Here is a 16,324-nt window from a genome sequence, read left to right as displayed (position 1 = left end):
AGGTTCTGGTTGCTCAGTGTTCAAACCATGTGCTTTCTTTTCCAGGAAATTTTCTGCTGCTGAGCGTAATTATGATGTGGGCAACCGAGAGTTGCTGGCCATGAAGTGGGCATTCGAGGAGTGGCGTCATTGGCTTGAGGGTGCTAAGCATCGCGTGGTGGTTTTGACTGATCATAAGAACCTTACTTATCTTGAGTCTGCCAAGCGCTTGAATCCTAGACAGGCCCGTTGGTCGTTATTTTTTTGCTCGTTTTGATTTTGTGATTTCATACCTTCCGGGCTCTAAAAATGTGAAGGCGGATGCTCTGTCTAGGAGTTTTGTGCCCGACTCTCCGGGGTTATCTGAGCCGGCGAGTATCCTCAAGGAAGGAGTCATTGTGTCTGCCATCTCCCCTGATTTGCGGAGAGTGTTGCAGAAATTTCAGGCTAATAAACCTGATCGTTGTCCGGCCGAGAAACTGTTCGTCCCTGATAGGTGGACTAGTAAAGTTATCTCTGAACTTCATTGTTCGGTGCTGGCCGGTCATCCAGGAATCTTTGGTACCAGGGAGTTGGTTGCTAGATCCTTCTGGTGGCCATCTCTGTCACGGGATGTGCGTGCTTTTGTGCAGTCCTGTGGAATTTGTGCTAGGGCTAAGCCCTGCTGTTCACGTGCCAGTGGGTTGCTTTTGCCCTTGCCGGTCCCGAAGAGGCCTTGGACACATATTTCGATGGATTTCATTTCTGACCTTCCCGTTTCTCAAAAAATGTCGGTCATTTGGGTGGTCTGTGATCGCTTTTCTAAAATGGTCCATCTGGTGCCCTTGGTTAAATTGCCTTCCTCCTCTGATTTGGTGCCTTTGTTCTTCCAGCATGTGGTTCGTTTACATGGCATTCCTGAGAATATTGTTTCTGACAGAGGTTCCCAGTTTGTCTCGAGGTTCTGGCGAGCCTTTTGTGGTAGGATGGGCATTGACCTATCTTTCTCCTCGGCCTTCCATCCTCAGACTAATGGCCAGACCGAACGAACCAATCAGACCTTGGAAACATATCTGAGATGTTTTGTTTCCGCTGACCAGGATGATTGGGTGTCATTTTTGCCGTTGGCTGAGTTCGCCCTTAATAATCGGGCCAGCTCGGCTACCTTGGTCTCTCCATTTTTCTGCAATTCTGGGTTCCATCCTCGTTTCTCTTCAGGACAGGTTGAGTCTTCGGACTGTCCTGGTGTGGATTCTGTGGTGGACAGGTTGCAGCAGATCTGGACTCAGGTAGTGGACAATTTGACCTTGTCCCAGGAGAAGGCTCAGCTTTTCGCTAATCGCAGACGCCGTGTGGGACCCCGACTTCGTGTTGGGGATCTGGTTTGGTTATCTTCTCGTCACATTCCTATGAAGGTTTCCTCTCCTAAATTTAAACCTCGTTTTATTGGTCCGTATAGGATTTCTGAGATTCTCAATCCGGTGTCTTTTCGTCTGACCCTCCCAGACTCCTTTTCCATACATAATGTATTCCATAGGTCGTTGTTGAGGAGATACGTGGCACCTATGGTTCCATCTGTGGAGCCTCCTGCCCCTGTTTTGGTGGAGGGGGAATTGGAGTATATTGTGGAGAAGATTTTGGATTCTCGTGTCTCTAGACGGAAACTCCAGTATCTGGTCAAATGGAAGGGTTATGCTCAGGAAGATAATTCCTGGGTTTTTGCCTCTGATGTCCATGCCCCAGATCTTGTTCGTGCCTTTCATGTGGCTCATCCTGGTCGGCCTGGGGGTTCTGGTGAGGGTTCGGTGACCCCTCCTCAAGGGGGGGGTACTGTTGTGAATTCTGTGGCTGAGTTCACTTCTGTGGTCACAAGTGGTATTGCAGTCTCTGGGCTTCCTCCCTCAGGTGTTTTGGTGAGCTCGTTGGCTGCCTTGCTATTTAGCTCCACCTGAGTCTGTCTTCCTTGCTCCTTGTCAATGTTCCAGTGTTGGATCTGAGCTACTGCATCTTTCCTTGGGCCTGCTGCTCTGCTAGATAAGTGCTTCTAGTTTGTTTTCTGTTTTTTCTGTCCAGCTTGCTATTAACTTTTGCTGGAAGCTCTGAGAAGCAAAGGGGTGCACCGCCGTGCTATTAGTTCGGCACGGTGGGTCTTTTTGCCCCTTTGCGTGGTTTTCGTTTTAGGGTTTTTTGTAGACTGCATAGTTCTCTTGCTATCCTCGCTCTGTCTAGAATATCGGGCCTCACTTTGCTGAATCTATTTCATTCCTACGTTTGTCTTTTCATCTTGCTAACAGTCATTATATGTGGGGGGCTGCCTATTCCTTTGGGGTATTTCTCTGAGGTAAGTCAGGCTTGTATTTCTATCTTCAGGCTAGTCAGCTCCTCAGGCAGTGCCGAGTTGCATAGGTAGTGATAGGCGCAATCCACTGCTGCTTATAGTTGTGTGAGGATAGATCAGGTACTGCAGTCTACAGAGATTCCACGTCTCAGAGCTCGTCCTATTGTTTTTGGTTATTGCCAGATCTCTGTATGTGCGCTGATTACTGCACGCTGTGTTGCCTGATTGCCAGCCATAACAATTGGGTATATCTCTCTTGGACTTCCCATCTTCCCTTCAACCCATTATTTCTAATATTCTTGTGGCGGCCCGACAATGTATTGCAAAGCACTGGAAATCTTCTAATATTCCCTCCAGACCTGAATTGATATCCAAAATTAATCTGCACTTTAGTTATGAGTCGATTACTGCGGACTGTCTTGCAAAAAAGAACAAGGTCCTTACGTGGTGGGACCCTTGGGTCTCCTCACCCTTTATTTCCTCGCCTGACCACCATCCCCCTTCTTCTGCCAGCTGACTCAATTGTTTGATATCATAGCTATGTATGCACCCATGTATTGTAATTTTTTTTTGTTTCATTCTTGATCGTGGATATTTACATTTATGTCTGCCTCTTCCCTTCCCCCTTCCTCCCCCCTTTTTCCTTTCCTTGTTGCATTTTAATTGTACTCTGTTTTCTCAATAAAAATTGAATGGTTAAAAAAGGAAGAGAGATGGGAAGACTGTTCAAGATGGACGTGTTGTTCCAGTAGTTTTGAGGCATAGTGAAGAAGTGATATGGGGCGATAGCTCGATACAGATGATGGGTCAAGAGAGGGCTTTTTGAGGATAGGTATGATTGAGGCATCTTTAAAGCTTGAGGTGAAAACACCAGTTGTTAGTGATAGGTTGAAGAGATGGGTTAGGGTTGGGATGTAGACTGTGGCGAGGTTTGGGATGAAGTCGGAAGGGATCGAGTAAAGTGCACAGGTGGTAAGATGCGATCATTAGGGTAGAGTGGAGAGTCGATCTTCTGTAATGGTGGAGAAGTTGGTTTTGGAGGTGGAGGGCTGGGTAGTTGGGAGGAAGGGCTCTGGGGGTTGTCCACTAAAACTGTTTCCACATTTCAGTAAAATAGCATCAATTTCCCCAGAGTAGAAATGGTATAATGGGCCTCTGACACTCCTTCCACCACAGGTAACCCACCAGATGGAGACGTATCTTGGTGTCTCCACATTTCAAAAAGTTGTTAGTAACATCAGCAGCAGTAGCAAAAGCAGGCACAAAAACCACAACAAAGGTGTCACAGACTGCTATAAGGCGACATCAATGCAGCACACTAAAAACTACGACACCATTGCCTAGTCTGCAGAAGTCATGGGAGATCCATGACTTGTTCATCGTGAGGAAAGTTATGAGGGGGGACAGTTTTTAGGGGACAGCTAGATGCACTTATTCATCAGGGCACCAGTAGCACTGAAGACATGTTCTGAGAGAATGCTGGCTGCCGGGCATGGCAAAATCTCCAAGGCATGATAGACAAGCTGAGGCCACTCTTCCATTTTTGAAGACCAAAATGCAAAAGGGTCCATATTTCCCCTGATGGCATTGATATAGAGCTTCAGATACTCCTGCACATCCTCTCCAGTCATTCACAATGTGTCAGACTTTACTCTGTTCTGATGATTCACCGGGCTGGGCTAAAAAATGTGTGAAATGACTCAGGATGTGCTTCTGCCACTTACTGTGCTGCTGCTAATGTTTTTGTCTTGACAACTCAACATTATCGGGGTTGGAAGTTTATAACTGCAATACAAACTTTGTGCTCACTGCTGTCTTGGGGAACACCACTCTTGAGATTGTCTACAAGCGTGTTTCGATACTCCATCATGCGCTTGCCTCTTTCCAGGTGAAATAATCTGGCCACATTTACTCCTGTACCATGGATCTAACAGAGTGTCACCCTGTAGTAATCACTATTTCTAATCCTAACAAGACTGGCATCATGTTGCAGCAAGAGGGTGCTCATGTGTCGGGTGCTTCCATGAGGTCCAAGTCCATGGTGTGTTGGTGGCAGGGTAGCAATCAAGCTTGCTTCCTCTGTCCCCTCTTCCAACAGAGAGGGGATCATTATCTTCTTCATCTCCTGACTGTTGTGCACCCATCACCTCTACCTCCTTGTCCTCCTCCATTTGTTCCTTGGCTCCTCCACCTTTACCAACGGTTTGTCTGCTACCATGAGCCCCCCTCAATCTTTGTAATCCAACCTCCCATGGCACCCATCTGTGGACCACAGTCCAGAACTAGGAGATATAGTTATCCCTTCTGCATCCTCCTCTGCTTCTACCTCTTCCTCTGAGACCAACACCTCCTCCCGCAGACTATTAAAAGTGTGCTGCAGCATGCACAATAGTGCTCAAAATAATAGCAGTCCAATATGAAAAACCAGATTAATCACTGGTTTTGGTATAAATTATATTACCACATGTCAAACAATTTACCAGTTGGTAAAATAGATTCTAAGACTCAGCATTCATAGTCTACATTTTTTTGAGTCTGTGTATTAGAATAATTAATTGGAAGGGGGTGTGTTCAAAATAATAGCAGTGCGGAGTTCAGCTAGTGAGGTCAATCATTCTGTGAAGAAAAAGGTGTGAATCAGGTGGCCCGTGCCTAAGGGTGAAGCCAGGACATATTGTACATTAATTTCTCCTTGAAAGCCTGAGAAATATGGGTCGTTTGAGACATTGTTCAGAAGAACAGTGTACTTTGATAAAAAAAAGATGATTGGAGAGGATAAAACTTATAAATAAGTGCAGACAATGATAGCCTGTTCAGATAAAATGATCTTCAGTGCTTTAAAATGGAAAACCAAACCAGAGAAAAAAAAGGAAGAAAATGCATGACTACCATTCAAATGGATGAAGAATAGCCAGAATGGCAAAGGCTCCGCCAGTGATGAGCTCCAGGCTGAACAAAGACAGTCTCAATTTACCTGTCAGTACTGTGACAGTTAAGAGATGACTGTGTGAAGCTAATCTCTAAGCAAGATGTCCCACTGTTAAAAAGAAAAGACATGTACTGAAGTGGATACAATTTGCCAAAGAACACATAATCTGGCCATAAGAGAAATGGAGAAACATTTTGTGGACTGATGAAAGTAAAATTGTTCTTTTTGGGTCCAAGGTCCACAGACAGGTTGTTCAGTAGAGCGTTCAGTAACATTACCACCTAATCCACGTACACGTCGAACACCAAGCTTATCCCCCCTTCCACCACGACCTCTTTTCCCCACACATGTTGGATGTATCCTTAACCTCTTTTAAACAGCTGTTTCACAACCTTGAGCCCAGACCGGTTAATCATCTGTAACTCAATTAACAATCAGTATTTATTAACTGAGATAGTGTGCCTGCACAACAATATTAGCCAAAACGATTTTTTTAGGGAATGTGGCCTCCTGCCTGCACAACAATATTAGCTGAAATGATTTTGATTAGGGAATGTGCACTCCTGTGTGCACCCCAATATTAGCCCAAACAATTTTGATTATGAAATGTGGCCTTGTGCCTGCTCAACAATATGAGCTCAAATGACTTTGATTAGGAAATGGGGCCTGGTGCCTGCACCCCAACACTAGCCCAAATGATTTTGATTAGGAAACGGGGCCTGGTACCTGCACATCAATATTAGCTTAAAACATTTTGATTAAGAAATGGTGCCTGCACAACAATATTAGCCCAAATGAATTTGATTAGGAAATGTGGTCTGGTGCCTACACAACAATATTAGACCAAATGATTTTGATTAGCAAATGGGGCCTGTTACCTATATAATATTAACCCAAGTGATTTTGATTAGGAAGTGGGGCTTGGTGCCTACACCCCAATAATAGCCCTAATGATTTTGATTAGGAAATTGGGCCCGGTCACTGCAAAACAATATTAGCCCAAATGATTTTGAACAGGAAATGGGGCCCGCACGTAAATATTATCCCAAACAGTTTTGATTAGGAATTGGGGCCTGGTACCTGCACAACAATATTGGCCAAACAATTTTGATTAATAAATGTCAACTCCTCTCGACTTCAACACAATATTAGCCCAAACGATTTTTATTAGGAAATGGGACCTGGTGTCTGCACACTAATATTAGCCCAAACGATTTTGATTAGGAATTGTGGCCTTGTACCTGCACAACAATATTAGCCCAGTTGATTTTGATTAGAAAATAGGTTTTGGTGCCTGCACACCAATATTAGCCCAAACGATTTTGAGTAGGGAATGGGGCCTAGTCCCTGCACAACAATGTTAGTCCAAACGATTTTGATTAGGAAATGGGGCCTAGTACCTGCACAACAATATTAGGCCAAACAAGTCTGATTAGGAAATATGACCTCCTGACTGCAACACTAAATCAAAACAAGTTTGATTAGGAAATCTGGTCTCTTGCTTGCACAACACTATTAGCACAAACTAGTTAGATGCTGGAAAGTCGATTCCAAACAGGATCCTATTAAACTTTATGACAACTTGCAGGAGCAGCCTCTCTGCGCTGTTACACTGACAAAATGGCACCAGCAAAACAACATATCCACTTTTTTATTTAGAGGTACATGTGACTTCAGCAGCCAATGATAGAAGCCTGTTGTGAATTTTGTTGTCGGGCTCCCTCCTGTGGTCATGAATGGTACTTTGGCTGGTTCTGTCCATGGACTTCCTCTGGTGGGTGTTTCTGAGATTCCTTCCTCAGGTGACGAGGTTAATTCGTTAGCTGGCTGCTCTATTTAACTCCACTTAGATCTTTGCTCCATGCCACCTGTCAATGTTCCAGTATTGGTCTAGTTCACTCCTGGATCGTTCTTGTGACCTGTCTTCCCAGCAGAAGCTAAGTGACTGCTTGTTTTTCTCTGGTTTGCTATTTTTCTGTCCAGCTTGCTATTTGGATTGTTGTCTTGCTTGCTGGAAGCTCTGGGACGCAGACGGAGCGCCTCCGCACCGTGAGTCGGTGCGGAGGGTCTTTTTGCGCCCTCTGCATGGTCTTTTTGTAGGTTTTTGTGCTGACCGCAAAGTAACCTTTCCTATCCTCGGTCTGTTCAGTAAGTCGGGCCTCACTTTGCTAAATCTATTTCATCTCTGTGTTTGTATTTTCATCTTTACTCACAGTCATTATATGTGGGGGGCTGCCTTTTCTATTGGGGAATTTCTCTGAGGCAAGGTAGGCTTTATTTTTCTATCTTCAGGGCTAGCTAGTTCCTTAGGTTGTGCCAAGTTGCATAGGGAGCGTTAGGAGCAATCCATGGCTATTTCTAGTGTGTTTGATAGGATTAGGGATTGCGGTCAGCAGAGTTCCCACGTCCCAGAGCTCATCCTTTATTATCAGAAACTATCAGGTCATTCCGTGTGCTCTTAACCACCAGGTCCATTATTGTCCTGACCACCAGGTCATAACAGTACAGGTGGCCCAAAGTACTAATGCATCTCAATAGAGGGATAAGAGAAGTTCTGAGACCATTTTTTTTCTTTGCAGTGTGTTTTGTCTCTCTCTTCCCCTTTACCTCTGGGTGGTTCAGGACACTGGTGTAAACATGGACATTCAAGGTCTGTCCTCTTGGATGGATAATCTCACTACAAGGGTACAAAACATTCAAGATTTTGTGGTTCAGAATCCGATGTCAGAGCCTAGGATTCCAATTCCTGATTTGTTTTTTGGTGATAGATCTAAGTTCTTGAATTTCAAAAATAATTGTAAATTGTTTCTTGCCTTGAAACCTCGCTCCTCAGGTGACCCTGTTCAACAAGTAAAGATCATTATTTCTTTGTTACGTGGTGACCCTCAAGACTGGGCATTTTCCCTTGCGCCAGGAGATCCGGCATTGCGTGATGTTGATGCGTTTTTCCTGGCGCTTGGATTGCTTTATGACGAACCTAATTCAGTGGATCAGGCAGAGAAAATCTTGCTGGCTCTGTGTCAGGGTCAGGATGAGGCGGAGATATATTGTCAGAAGTTTAGAAAGTGGTCTGTGCTCACTCAGTGGAATGAATGTGCCCTGGCAGCAATCTTCAGAAAGGGTCTCTCTGAAGCCCTTAAGGATTTCATGGTAGGGTTTCCCATGCCTGCTGGTCTGAATGAGTCTATGTCCTTGGCCATTCAGATTGATCGACGCTTGCGTGAGCGTAAAGCTGTGCACCATTTGGCGGTACTATCTGAGCATGGGCCTGAGCCTATGCAATGTGATAGGACTTTGACCAGAGCTGAACGGCAAGAACACAGACGTCGGAATGGGCTGTGTTTTTACTGTGGTGATTCCACTCATGCTATCTCCGATTGTCCTAAGCGCACTAAGGGGTTTGCTAGGTCTGCCACCATTGGTACGGTACAGTCTAAATTTCTATTGTCTGTTATTCTGATTTGCTCTTTGTCATCCTATTCTGTTATGGCATTTGTGGATTCAGGCGCTGCCCTGAATTTGATGGACTTGGAGTATGCTAGGCGCTGTGGTTTTTTCTTGGAGCCCTTGCAGTATCCTATTCCATTGAGAGGAATTGATGCTACGCCTTTGGCCAAGAATAAGCCTCAGTACTGGACCCAATTGACCATGTGCATGGCTCCTGCACATCAGGAGGATATCCGCTTTCTGGTGTTGCATAATCTGCATGATGTGGTAGTTTTGGGGTTGCCATGGCTACAGGTTCATAATCAGTATTGGACTGGAAATCTATGTCTGTGTCCAGCTGGGGTTGCCAGGGGGTACATGGTGATGTTCCATTTTTGTCTATTTCGTCTTCCACTCCTTCTGAAGTTCCAGAGTTTTTGTCGGATTATCGGGATGTATTTGATGAGCCCAAAGCCAGTGCCCTACCTCCTCATAGGGATTGCGATTGTGCAATTAATTTGATTCCTGGTAGTAAGTTTCCTAAAGGCCGATTGTTCAATTTATCTGTGCCAGAACACACCGCTATGCGGAGTTATATAAAGGAATCCTTGGAGAAAGGCCATGTTCGCCCATCGTCATCACCGTTAGGAGCAGGATTCTTTTTTGTGGATGGTTCTTTGAGACCTTGTATTGATTACCGCCTTCTTAATAAAATTACAGTCAAATTTCAGTATCCTTTGCCGTTGCTGTCTGATTTGTTTGCTCGTATTAAAGGGGCTAGTTGGTTCACCAAGATAGATCTTCGAGGGGCGTATAATCTTGTGCGTATTAAACAAGGCGATGAATGGAAAACAGCATTTAATACGCCCGAGGGCCATTTTGAGTACCTGGTTATGCCATTCGGGCTTTCCAATGCTCCGTCAGTATTTCAGTCCTTTATGCATGATATCTTCCGAGAGTACCTGGATAAATTCCTGATTGTGTATTTGGATGATATTTTGGTCTTCTCGGATGATTGGGAGTCTCATGTGAAGCAGGTCAGAATGGTGTTCCAGGTCCTTCGTGCAAATTCCTTGTTTGTGAAGGGGTCAAAGTGTCTCTTTGGAGTTCAGAAGGTTTCATTTTTGGGGTTCATTTTTTCCCCTTCTACTATCGAGATGGACCCTGTTAATGTCCAGGCCATTTACGATTGGACTCAGCCGACATCTGTGAAGAGCCTGCAAAAGTTCCTGGGCTTTGCTAATTTTTATCGGCGCTTCATCGCTAATTTTTTTACTGTTGCTAAACCGTTGACTGATTTGACCAAGAAGGGTGGTGATGTGGTCAATTGGTCTTCTGCAGCTGTAGAGGCTTTTCAGGAGTTGAAGCGTCGTTTTTCTTCTGCCCCTGTGTTGTGCCAGCCAGATGTTTCGCTTCCGTTTTAGTTTGAGGTTGATGCTTCTGAGATTGGAGCAGGGGCTGTTTTGTCGCAAAAAAGTTCTGATGGCTCGGTGATGAAGCCATGTGCTTTCTTTTCTAGAAAGTTTTCGCCTGCTGAGCGTAACTATGATGTTGGTAATCGTGAGTTGTTGGCCATGAAGTGGGCATTCGAGGAGTGGCGTCATTGGCTGGAAGGAGCCAAGCATCGCGTGGTGGTCTTGACAGATCACAAGAATTTGACTTATCTTGAGTCTGCCAAACAGTTGAATCCGAGACAGGCTCGATGGTCGTTATTTTTGTCCCGTTTTGATTTTGTGGTTTCGTACCTTCCGGGCTCTAAGAATGTGAAGGCTGATGCCCTGTCAAGGAGTTTTGTGCCTGACTCTCCGGGTGTTCCTGAGCCGGCGGGTATTCTCAAAGAGGGGGTAATTTTGTCTGCCATCTCCCCTGATTTGCGGTGGGTGCTGCAAAAATTTCAGGCTGATAGACCTGACCGTTGCCCAGCGGAGAAACTGTTTGTCCCTGATAGATGGACTAGTAGAGTTATCTCTGAGATTCATTGTTCAGTGTTGGCTGGGCATCCTGGAATCTTTGGTACCAGAGATTTGGTGGCTAGATCCTTCTGGTGGCCGTCTTTGTCACGGGATGTGCATTCTTTTGTGCAGTCCTGTGGGACTTGTGCTCGGGCTAAGCCCTGCTGTTCTCGTGCCAGTGGGTTGCTTTTGCCCTTGCCGGTCCCGAAGAGGCCCTGGACGCATATTTCTATGGATTTTATTTCGGATCTCCCCGTCTCTCAAAGGATGTCGGTCATTTGGGTGGTTTGTGATTGCTTTTCTAAGATGGTCCATTTGGTACCTTTGTCTAAATTGCCTTCCTCCTCTGATTTGGTGCCATTATTTTTCCAGCATGTGGTTCGTTTACATGGTATCCCGGAGAACATCGTTTCTGACAGAGGTTCCCAGTTTGTTTCGAGGTTTTGGCGATCCTTTTGTGCTAGGATGGGCATTGATTTGTCTTTCTCTTCGGCTTTCCATCCTCAGACAAATGGCCAAACCGAACGAACTAATCAAACTTTGGAAACATATCTGAGATGCTTTGTTTCTGCTGATCAGGATGATTGGGTGACCTTTTTGCCGTTGGCTGAGTGCGCCCTTAATAATCGGGCCAGCTCGGCTACTTTGGTTTCGCCGTTTTTCTGCAATTCTGGTTTCCATCCTCGTTTCTCTTCAGGGCAGGTTGAGTCTTTGGACTGTCCTGGTGTAGATACTGTGGTGGATAGGTTGCAGCAGATTTGGACTCATGTGGTGAACAATTTGACATTGTCCCAGGAGAAGGCTCAACGTTTTGCTAACCGCCGGTGCTGTGTGGGTCCCCGACTTCATGTTGGGGATTTGGTTTGGTTGTCGTCTCGTTATGTTCCTATGAAGGTTTCCTCTCCTAAGTTTAAGCCTCGTTTCATTGGTCCGTATAAGATTTCTGAGGTTATCAATCCTGTGTCATTTCGTTTGGCCCTTCCTGCTTCTTTTGCCATCCATAATGTGTTCCATAGGTCGTTATTACGGAGATACGTGGCGCCTGTGGTTCCATCCGTTGATCCTCCTGCCCCGGTGTTGGTTGAGGGGGAGTTGGAGTATGTGGTGGAGAAGATTTTAGATTCTCGTGTTTCGAGACGGAAACTCCAGTACCTGGTCAAGTGGAAGGGTTATGGTCAGGAAGATAATTCCTGGGTTTTTGCCTCTGATGTTCATGCTGCCGATCTGGTTCGTGCCTTTCATTTGGCTCATCCTGGTCGGCCTGGGGGCTCTGGTGAGGGTTCGGTGACCCCTCCTCAAGGGGGGGTACTGTTGTGAATTTTGTTGTCGGGCTCCCTCCTGTGGTCATGAATGGTACTTCGGCTGGTTCTGTCCATGGACTTCCTCTGGTGGGTGTTTCTGAGTTTTCTTCCTCAGGTGACGAGGTTAATTCGTTAGCTGGCTGCTCTATTTAACTCCACTTAGATCTTTGCTCCATGCCACCTGTCAATGTTCCAGTATTGGTCTAGTTCACTCCTGGATCGTTCTTGTGAACTGTCTTCCCAGCAAAAGCTAAGTTCCAGCTTGTATTTCTTGGGTTTGCTATTTTTCTGTCCAGCTCGCTATTCCTATTGTTGTCTTGCTTGCTGGAAGCTGTGGGACGCAGAGGGAGCGCCTCCGCACCGTGAGTCGGTGCGGAGGGTCTTTTTGCGCCCTCTGCGTGGTCTTTTTGTAGGTTTTTGTGCTGACCGCAAAGTAACCTTTCCTATCCTCGGTCTGTTCAGTAAGTCGGGCCTCACTTTGCTAAATCTATTTCATCTCTGTGTTTGTATTTTCATCTTTACTAACAGTCATTATATGTGGGGGGCTGCCTTTTCCTTTGGGGAATTTCTCTGAGGCAAGGTAGGCTTTATTTTTCTATCTTCAGGGCTAGCTAGTTCCTTTGGCTGTGCCGAGTTGCATAGGGAGCGTTAGGCGCAATCCACGGCTATTTCTAGTGTGTTTGATAGGATTAGGGATTGCGGTCAGCAGAGTTCCCACGTCCCAGAGCTCGTTCTTTATTATCAGAAACTATCAGGTCATTCCGTGTGCTCTTAACCACCAGGTCCATTATTGTCCTGACCACCAGGTCATAACAGAAGCCCTTGTGTTTGGACATTGTGGATGGCTTCTTCGTCCTGATTGGCTGCCGAAATGTACACACATTAAGTTAAAAAAAGAAAAAGAAAGACCGCCGCTCCTCTGAACTATACCCACCACCTTCCCCCATAAAACACATTACCCCGCTCATCATACTTCACCACTATCCTAGCCAATGTCATAACAAAAGCACTAGTGGAAACGCGATCATTTACCCGAATTTGAGAAAAAATGCTCGGGAATTCGAACATGAATCCGAATGAGCTATGTTCGTGCAGAATTGGAAATTGGTGAACATTATCTGAACAAGTTCGTTCATGTCTAGTAGACACCGGTGAGACACATTTTGAATCCTAAAAGTGGGTGGCAAAGCAAGGCGGAATACTACATGATGACGACGGCCAGTGATAAGCAAATAGTAAAATATTCAGAAAATCCGCACAAATAATTTCTAATATCCGTGTATTCGTACCGAATAATGAATCTAATGGAAGTCCATGGGAAAGCCGAATATTTGCTGGACCCAACAAACAGGTTTGGGGGCATGGGAAAAAAGCTAAAATTGATGGGAAAGACCAAAAACTAAATGGTAACAGCTTGGAGAAGATACCTGCATGCCTTTCTGACTCACATATGGTATGTGGGAATAATGTCAGACTATTGCGCCGGTTTTACGGATTTATAAAAAAGACCTACCAAACCAAACCTAATTTTTTTTAAAGGGAAAAATGCTAACAAACATTTTTTCCTTCATAATTACATGTATAAAGTGCTAAATTAAAAAAAAAATTATATATCCCCTTTAGCATATGTTTACACGGAGCGTTTTGGCTTTAGTTTCTCCTTTAACATTGGTGAGGGCTCTCACTCCTACATTTGGGAGGCTCCTCCCTCATTCCAAGTAGCTAGATAGTGAAATACATATTCCTCATCCCTTTACAATGCCAGTTAAAACATGCCCATTTGAATTTTGGGCTTTGCTTGCCACCACGTCCACCGCCATATGCAGTCCTTGCTTTACAATTTCAGAGGACCAGCAGGTGCCATGAAACCTGAGTTTTGTGAGCTCCACAGTTTATTTTTGCCACCTGATCTGAATGGAGCCACTGTCATAGCGGGTGAAGTCGATGTAAGGTGAATATAATACAGGAGTTGATGGAGCTGTATGATTAATGTCAGTAAATTGGATTCTACCAAACCCGAAAAGCATTAGAATTACATTTTGGATACAGTGTAGGCAAGCGAGGGCCTGTATTGTGGTCAGCCTGTCAGGCCTGAAAACCCATGTCAGGAACATGTACAAGCCTCATTTTACTTGAAAGCAGCCTCCTCAAGGTAAAGAGACAGGAATGACATTGTCCGATCTGCACAAGCATGCGCAATTCTTCTGGGAACTACCCAACCAGGCAGAATGTATCTTTTATAAATTGAAATTATGTATTTGCGCTGTGGATTATCCTGTGGTCAAAGAAATTTGATTGTTCTAAGCAACAAGGATTCGGATTCCTGGACCACGGTGTGAATTACTTGTACGATGGATTCCTCGCCAGAGACGGACTACACCTCAACAAACCCGGGAAACACACATTCGCCAGAAGACTCGCTACACTCATCAGGAGGGAGTTAAACTAGAAGAAGAGGGGAGGGGAAGAAAAACATTAGACTCGAACAAAGAAGACCCAGGAAAACATAATCAGAAGGGAGGTAAGAACATTTCTAAAACAATCCACAGCGAGGAGATTGGAACAAAACAAAATCCTCTAAACTGCATGCTCGCAAACGCCAGAAGCCTGACAAACAAGATGGAAGAACTAGAAGCAGAAATATCTACAGGTAACTTTGACATAGTGGGAATAACCAAGACATGGTTAGATAAAAGCTATGACTGGGCAGTTAACTTACAGGGTTACAGTCTGTTTAGAAAGGATCGTAAAAATCGGAGAGGAGGAGGGGTTTGTCTCTATGTAAAGTCTTGTCTAAAGTCCACTTTAAGGGAGGTGTTGTGAATTCTGTTGTCGGGCTCCCTCCTGTGGTCAGGAATGGTACTTCGGCTGGTTCTGTCCATGGACTTTCTCTGGTTGCTGTGGGTGTTTCTGAGTTTCCTTCCACAGGTGACGAGGTTAATTCGTTAGCTGGCTCCTCTATTTAACTCCACTTAGATCTTTGCTCCATGCCACCTGTCAATGTTCCAGTATTGGTCTAGTTCACTCCTGGATCGTTCTTGTGACCTGTCTTCCCAGCAGAAGCTAAGTGACTGCTTGTTTTTCTCTGGTTTGCTATTTTTCTGTCCAGCTTGCTATTTGGATTGTTGTCTTGCTTGCTGGAAGCTCTGGGACGCAGAGGGAGCGCCTCCGCACCGTGAGTCGGTGCGGAGGGTCTTTTTGCGCCCTCTGCGTGGTCTTTTTGTAGGTTTTTGTGCTGACCGCAAAGCTACCTTTCCTATCCTCAGTCTGTTCAGTAAGTTGGGCCTCACTTTGCTTAATCTATTTCATCTCTGTGTTTGTATTTTCATCTTTACTCACAGTCATTATATGTGGGGGGCTGCCTTTTCCTTTGGGGAATTTCTCTGAGGCAAGGTAGGCTTTATTTTTCTATCTTTAGGGCTAGCTAGTTCCTTAGGCTGTGCCGAGTTGCATAGGGAGCGTTAGGAGCAATCCACGGCTATTTCTAGTGTGGTTGATAGGATTAGGGATTGCGGTCAGCAGAGTTCCCACGTCCCAGAGCTCGTCCTATATTATCAGTAACTATCAGGTCATTCCGTGTGCTCTTAACTACCAGGTCCATTATTGTCCTGACCACCAGGTCATAACAGTACAGGTGGCCAAAAGTACTAAACACACTGCAAAGAAAAAAAAATGGTCTCAGAACTTCTCTTATCCCTCTATTGAGATAGAGGGATAAGAGAAGTTCTGAGACCATTTTTTTTTCTTTGCAGTGTGTTTTGTCTCTCTTTTCCCCTTTACATCTGGGTGGTTCAGAACACAGGTGTAGACATGGACATTCAAGGTCTGTCCTCTTGTATGGATAATCTCACTGCAAGGGTACAAAACATTCAAGATTTTGTGGTTCAGGATCCGATGTCAGAGCCTAGGATTCCAATTCCTGATTTGTTTTTTGGTGATAGATCTAAGTTCTTGAATTTCAAAAATAATTGTAAATTGTTTCTTGCTTTGAAACCTCGCTCCTCAGGTGACCCTGTTCAACAGGTAAAGATCATTATTTCTTTGTTGCGTGGTGACCCTCAAGCCTGGGCATTTTCCCTTGCGCCAGGAGATCCGGCATTGCGTGATGTTGATGCGTTTTTCCTGGTGCTTGGATTGCTTTATGACGAACCTAATTCAGTGGATCAGGCAGAGAAAATCTTGCTGGCTCTGTGTCAGGGTCAGGATGAAGCGGAGATATATTGTCAGAAGTTTAGAAAGTGGTCTGTGCTCACTCAGTGGAATGAATGTGCCCTGGCAGCAATATTCAGAAAGGGTCTCTCTGAAGCCCTTAAGGATGTCATGGTGGGATTTCCCATGCCTGCTGGTCTGAATGAGTCTATGTCTTTGGCCATTCAGATCGATCGACGCTTGCGTGAGCGGAAAGCTGTGCACCATTTGG

The 16,324-nt window shown here is 45.1% G+C and overlaps 1 protein-coding gene across 2 annotated transcripts in view; it reads left to right on the top strand.

Annotated features, from left to right (window-relative positions):
• TMEM242 (transmembrane protein 242) overlaps positions 1-16,324 on the top strand; it is a 564,077-nt gene that overhangs the window by 465,034 nt on the left and 82,719 nt on the right. The window lies entirely within an intron of this gene.

The sequence above is a fragment of the Ranitomeya imitator genome, chromosome 5, assembly GCF_032444005.1.
Source record: "Ranitomeya imitator isolate aRanImi1 chromosome 5, aRanImi1.pri, whole genome shotgun sequence".
Lineage (NCBI taxonomy): Eukaryota > Metazoa > Chordata > Amphibia > Anura > Dendrobatidae > Ranitomeya > Ranitomeya imitator.
The sequence above is the reverse complement of the archived record's forward strand: the minus strand, read 5'-3'. Positions and strand labels throughout refer to the sequence as shown.